The sequence below is a fragment of the Danio rerio genome, chromosome 22 (assembly GCF_052040795.2).
Source record: "Danio rerio strain M-AB ecotype USA chromosome 22, GRCz13ab, whole genome shotgun sequence".
NCBI lineage: Eukaryota > Metazoa > Chordata > Actinopteri > Cypriniformes > Danionidae > Danio > Danio rerio.
Genome location: NC_141042.1, coordinates 18729260 through 18736017, shown reverse-complemented (window position 1 = coordinate 18736017; position 6758 = coordinate 18729260).

The following is a 6758-nucleotide window of genomic DNA, read 5'->3' as shown; positions in this document are numbered from 1 at the left end:
ACAAGCGCACGTAGCTAAAGATGACAGCAGAACCCTCTCTCATGTGTTGAGCTAAAGCACGGCTGGTGTCATGCAGGAATTACCCTCATTATTAAACTTATTTCTAAACCATACTTGCATGCTATTTCTGACTGAATATTCAGAGTAGTGGTAAACTCCAGGAAGTGCATCACAGGCTGTCATTGTTCAAAAATGAACCAAAATGAATATAAAAGCAACTTCAGCTCAGTGAAGTAGGCTAGGCGGAATAGCGCTGTTTACTGTTGTTTTGTTGTTAAAGTAAATAAAAATCTACATTATCGATGCTGTAAAAGGTCCTTATGAAACTGAATCTTACACCAGAAGATTACAGTGGCTGAACAACACGTCTGTGCCTATAACCCATTCTTAACAACCCAATCAACATCAGCTCTGTGTGACAAAAATAGTTTCAAAACATAACATTAACGTTAACTGTCTAAGAGAAATACTTTCAATTCAGCATGTTTTTACCGCTCGCTCTCCATCACTCTCGTGAACGCGCAGCATGTGTATACACAAACGGCAGAGCTGCGTACAAACAGGTGCGCAGCAGCTCAAATTTGCATTTGCTGACAGACAGTTTGAGCTCCGTATCAGAATTATGGGAGATGTCGGCCCGACACTTTAATTGGACACATTTTTTTTGTCTTATGCCTTACGCAGAATATAAAAATACATTTAGATCATTACTTTAATCAGTACTATTTGAATGTGAAGAGACTTTCAACCACAACGAAAAATGTGAATCTGAAGACAATCACCTACTGCACCCTTAACTAGGTTAATTAGGTTATAGGCAGGTTGGGTTAATTGGGCAAGTTATTGTATAACGATGGTTTGTTCTGTAGACTATAATATATATATATATATATATATATATATATATATATATATATATATATATATATATATATATATATAGCTTAAAGGGGCTTAAAATTTAGTCCTTAAAATGTCCTAGAAAATAAATGAAAAGTGGCGCTAATCATTCTGACTTCAACTGTATATACACACACACACTATTGGTCAAAAGTTTGGGGTCAGTTTTTTTAATAGTTGTTTTATTTAGGCGGCATTTATTCAAATTTTGAGCTAATAGGGTTAATATAGAATTTTAATTTATTAAAGTAATTATAGAGTTTAAATGTAAAATTACATTTATCAAAAAATATTAAATTGTTAAATATTAAATAATTATTTATTACTAATTGCATGTAGTTTCAAATTAAATTATTAATCCAGTCATTGTTGCTTTTATTACTATTACCATTAAAATAATAATAATAATACCAATAATAATTCATACTTGAGTGATTTCTGAAGGGTCATGTGACTGAAAACTGGAGTAATAAAGCTGAAAATTATTCTTTAAAATCAGTGGAATAAATTATTAAATTAAACTATAAACTACTTTTAAACAAGTTTTTACAATTTGTCACAATTTTACAATTTGTACTGTATATTTCATGAATTAAATGCAGACTTTGTTATATTTATCATATATCATATAGTTGAAGTCAGAATTATTAGCCCCCATTTTAATTTTTTTTTTCTTTTTTAAAAATTTCCCAAATGAAGTTTAACAGAGCAAGGAAATGTTCAAAGTATGTCTTATAATATTTTTACTTCTTGAGAAAGTCTTATTTGTTTTATTTTGGCAAGAATAAAAGCAGTTTTGATCTTTATTAAACCATTTTAAGCTATATAGCTATATATTTTTTCGATAACAAACCAACATTATGCCTAATTAACCTAACCTGCCTTAACCTAATCAGTTAGGCCTTAAAATGTCACTTTAAGCTGTATATAAGTGTCTTGAAAAAATCCAGTCAAATATTATTTACTGTCATCATGACAAAGATAAAATAAATCAGTTATTAGAAATGAGTTATTAAAACTATTATGATTAGAAATGTGTTAAAAAAAATCTCTCCGTTAAACAGAAATCGGGGAAAGAAAATAAACAGGGGAGTAATAATTCTGACTTCAACTGTAAAACCAAATGCTGGTATATGGTATATTCCCTCCCATTGCTTTGCTCCAGTCTTGTGTGTCTGCAACCTGACATGATTAATGGCTGATAAAATGTGACTTCCATAGTCAGAACAACTGACATCCCATTCAAAGGATCAGATGGTCACATGTCTGACTAGCTTATCAGCTGGTACGTACAAGAGGAATACAAGTGGTCGAAGTTTAAAGTAAAATATACACAATAAAATTCCTTACTATGAGTTGATTTCAACCTGATATTTCTTCATTAAACACTTAAAAATTATACATCTAAAATCAAATAAAAATGTTAACCGAGAGCCAATATATCAGCCAATCAATATCATTTTGACATTTTTTCTGCATGATGGTACGCACAAAATACTTAACTTCAGAAAAGCTTGAACTGATCTCTGAACTTTATTACTCGGCTATTCTTTTCTGTGACAAAAAAAATCTAAAACAAAACATAAAGCAACCAAGTCAGTAAAGTTTTGGTCTTTTAATTACCCAAAATTAAAAGACTATTTATTCATTTCCCCTTTGGCTTAGTCTCTTATTTATTAGGGATTGCCACAGTGGAAAAAACCGCCAACTATTCCAGCATATGTTTTATGCAGCTGATGCCCTTTCAGCTGCAACCCGGTACCGGGAAATACCCATACACTTTCATTCACAAACATACACACACTCATACGCATGACCAGTTTAACTTATTCAATTCACCTATAAGGCATGTCTTTGAACTGTGGTTGAAAACCGTAGCACCCGGAGCAAACCCACTCTATGCGCTACAGGTGAATTGGGTTGGCTAAATTGTCTGTAGTGTATGTGTGTGTATGGATGTTTCCCAGAGATAGGTTGCAGCTGAAAGGGCACCCGCTGCGTAAAACATGCTGGATAAGTTGGCGGTTCATTCCGCTGTGGTGACCCCGGATTTATAAAGGGACTAAGCCGAAAAGAAAATGAATAAATAAATAATGTACTTGCCTGAAATATTTGAATTATATTTAATAATTCTGTATAAATCAATTCATCGAAGCAGAGTACATCCTTTTAGAAAGATTAGCAATCATAATTCATAATAATTCAGTTTTTCTTTTAACAAAAATGTTACATTAAATCAAGACCATCGCACATATAAGAATCACCAAATTGAGGAAGAAATTACTTCATGACAATGTATGAAACATATTGTTTTGCTTCTGTGTATTCTGTTTTCTAGCTAAAGAATGTTAAGTTTGTTAGTAAAAATCATGCTAAAGTTTTTATTTTATTATTATTCTTTTTTTTTTTTTACAAAGCTAAAGTTAGCAATTAAGAAAGTTTAATGTATTGGCGTTAGGTTATGCTATCAGAATTTTCAGGAGTAATTCAGTCCATAATTAAATTCCTTATCCATTAATTAAAATATGTTTCAGACATACAAGTAGATAAGTAATTAAAAATACAAATTTAATTATGTAATTAGTATTAGATTACTTTTTTTGAAGTACAAAAGCTGAAAAACATGGCACTTACAAAAAATAAACTGTGCCTTTATTATATTAAAAGTGTACTTAACATGTTTTTTCATTTGTTGGATTGATTGCATTTGTATAACTACAGTTTTACTACAAACATTACGGTCATCACCACCAAAATAAATCATAAAATCATGTACAGTACACAACATATATAAGTACACCCCCTCTCGAATCTCGGATTTAAAATTCATGTTTTTCATAGGAAGCTTTACAATACTACATTGTGCATATACAGTTGAAGTCAGAATTTTTAGCCCCCCTGAATTATTAGCCCCCCTGTTTATTTTTTAACCAAATTTTGTTTAACGGAGAGCAGGTTTTTTTTCAACACATTTCTAAACATAATAGTTTTAATAACTGTAATAACTGATTTATTATATCTTTACCATGATGACAGTAAATAATATTTGACTGGATATTTTTCAAGACACTTTTATACAGCTTAAAGTGACATTTAAAAGCTTAACTAGGTTATTTAGGGTAACTAAATTATTTAGGGTAACTAGGCAACTTAGGGAAATTAGGCAAGTTATTGTATAACGATAGATTGTTCAGCAGATTATCGAAAAAAAATAGCTTAAAGAGGCTAATAATTTTGACCTTAAAATGGTGTTTAAAAATAAACTGCTTTTATTCTAGCCGAAATAAAACAAATGAGAATTTCTTATTATCATAATATTATTATTAATATTATCAGATAAAATTTCCTTGCTCTGTTAAACATAATTTGGGAAATATTTAAAAAAGAAAAACAAATTCAAAAGGGGGCTAATAATTCTGAATTCAACTGTACATTAAATTAGCCAAATCTGGAGCTAATTTAACAAAATAACATACGATAACGGTCCAAAATGAGTACACCCAAATTGATGTATGAGGGGAAAATACTAAATAAAAACAATTAAAAACAGCAAAATTCTTGAGAAACAAAAATGCATAAGATTTTTGTTGAAATTTTGTAGTTTGTAATTTTCCCCCCCAATATTTCACATGAATTTAAATGTATTATCTTTCGGTTTATAAAGATGTTCGGTGACAAATATTATTTAAATAAATATATCCATTTGATAAATCTGTTTTGTTCAAATACACCAAAGTATATGACCTTTATTCACCGAGATACTGGATAAAGATATTCATTTTGAAATTGGGGTGTACTCATTTACGTAGAGCACTGTATATCCCAAATACAGCATCTTTCATTTGAATTCCTGGTGTGTTTTATTACCCAAGAAACATTTGAGTCATTCTGGCTGATATTCGTTAATCAGATGGTGTATTTGAGTCTATATCCTCTGTCTCGCCGCTGTCCCAATAACGTCTCGTATTGAATCTCAGACGGATAATTTTTTTCCCACGTCGGGCCGGCTGATGACACGTCTGGATGCCGTGTCTGGCTTAATGAAGTGGAGGGTGACGGGGTTGACATATCTATATAATCACATTAATTATGTGCATCTGTCAGGAGGCCCTGGCTGTTGCTATAGGGACTGCACCGAGAACCATCCAGACGTGCCCCTCAGACTCGCCCCATCGGCCCCCAGAGACCTGCCCAGACGTGACCTCTGTGGCCCTCTGTTCAGCCGCGGTTAGACCGGGTGAGCTGACGATCTGGAGAAGATGGGTAATTCCAGCCAATTTTCTGTTTTTTAATGGCTCGGGGGGTTCAGGATGGTGTGGACGGGTGTCTGAGAAATGGGATTTGAATATAAGTGTGTGCAGACACAGCGGAAGTGATTGCAGGATGATTTTATTGGAGATTGTATTCAGTATTGTAATTGGTGACAAGAGGGATCTGACAAGATCTAACATCTTTAAATATCGGAAACTCTTTGAGTCACAATTGAAGAAGATTTTATTATCTCTGTGTGAAGTATTTTCTAAGTGTAAAGCAGTTAATTTTCTCTTCTCAAAATGTATGTATTGTTTGCAGCAAACATGCCAGCATGTGTTAAAAATACTGTGTAAGATGAGTATGCCTGCACAGGAGCAACACTAGGAGAAGGCTGAGTAGAATAACTGAATATATAAAGCCCTGATTATATATGTTAAATACTTGTATGAAGCTATATGTGTCAGAAGTTAGAATGAGTACCATATTATCAAGTGATTATGCTATCATGACAATGTATGTAAACAATTAGTCCTTCTGCATAAGTTGCATCTATGGAGAGAAAACTTTGGTGTCAAAACAGTTGCTGACACAGACCTGTAACATCTCTGTTGACATGAGCTAGTGTAATGTAATGTAATGTGTATTTATATAGCGCATTTATTGTGTATGGCCATACACCCAAAGCGCTTCACAATCATGAGGGGGGTCTCTCCACACCACTACCAGTGTGCAGCATCCGCTTGGATGATGCGACGGCTGCCACAGGACAACGGCGCCAGTGCGCTCACCACACACCAGCTATTGGTGGAGTGGAGAGACAGTGTTAGAGCCAATTCGGTGGAAGGGGATGATTGGAAGGCCATGATCTTAAGGGCCGATAGAGGGACTTTGGCCAGGACACCGGGGTTACACCCCTGCTCTTTCACGAGAAGTGCCATGGGATTTTTAATGACCACAGAGAGTCAAGACCTCGGTTTAACGTCTCATCCGAAAGACGGCGCCCACTGACAGTATAGTGTCCCCTTCACTTTTACTGGGGCATTAGGACTCACACAGACCACAGGTTGAGCGCCCCCTGCTGGCCTCACTAACACCACTTCCAACAGCAACCTAGTGTTCCCTAGTGGTCTCCCATCCAGGTACTGACCAGGCTCAGCCCTGCTTAGCTTCAGTGAGTAACCGGTCTTGGGCTGCAGGGTGACATGGCTGTGGCTGTGGCTGTGACATGGTAGTGGGCTGAGAGCCAAGAATAACAGGGCCACCTAGAGTAAAAACCTATCCTAAAATGGTTAAAAGTTAAAATGAGACACCTAGGGGTGTGTCAAAATAACCTGTATAAAGATTGTAAAAAACACAGAGACTTCAGAAGGAGCAGGAGAGACTTTGGAAAGAGAGAACCAGAGATAGGAAGTGTCCAGGAGAGACTTCAGAATGCTCTGGGGTCTGCTCTGCTCTTTCTCGGCTTTATTATGGAGAATAAAGTCTATTTTCTGATATTCAAAACCTCCTGTCTGATAATTTCTAATTGATGAGAAGTCGAATTACGACACAATTCACGCTATCACTCAGTCTGTTAGAGAATGTGTATCTTTTAAGTCATTTAA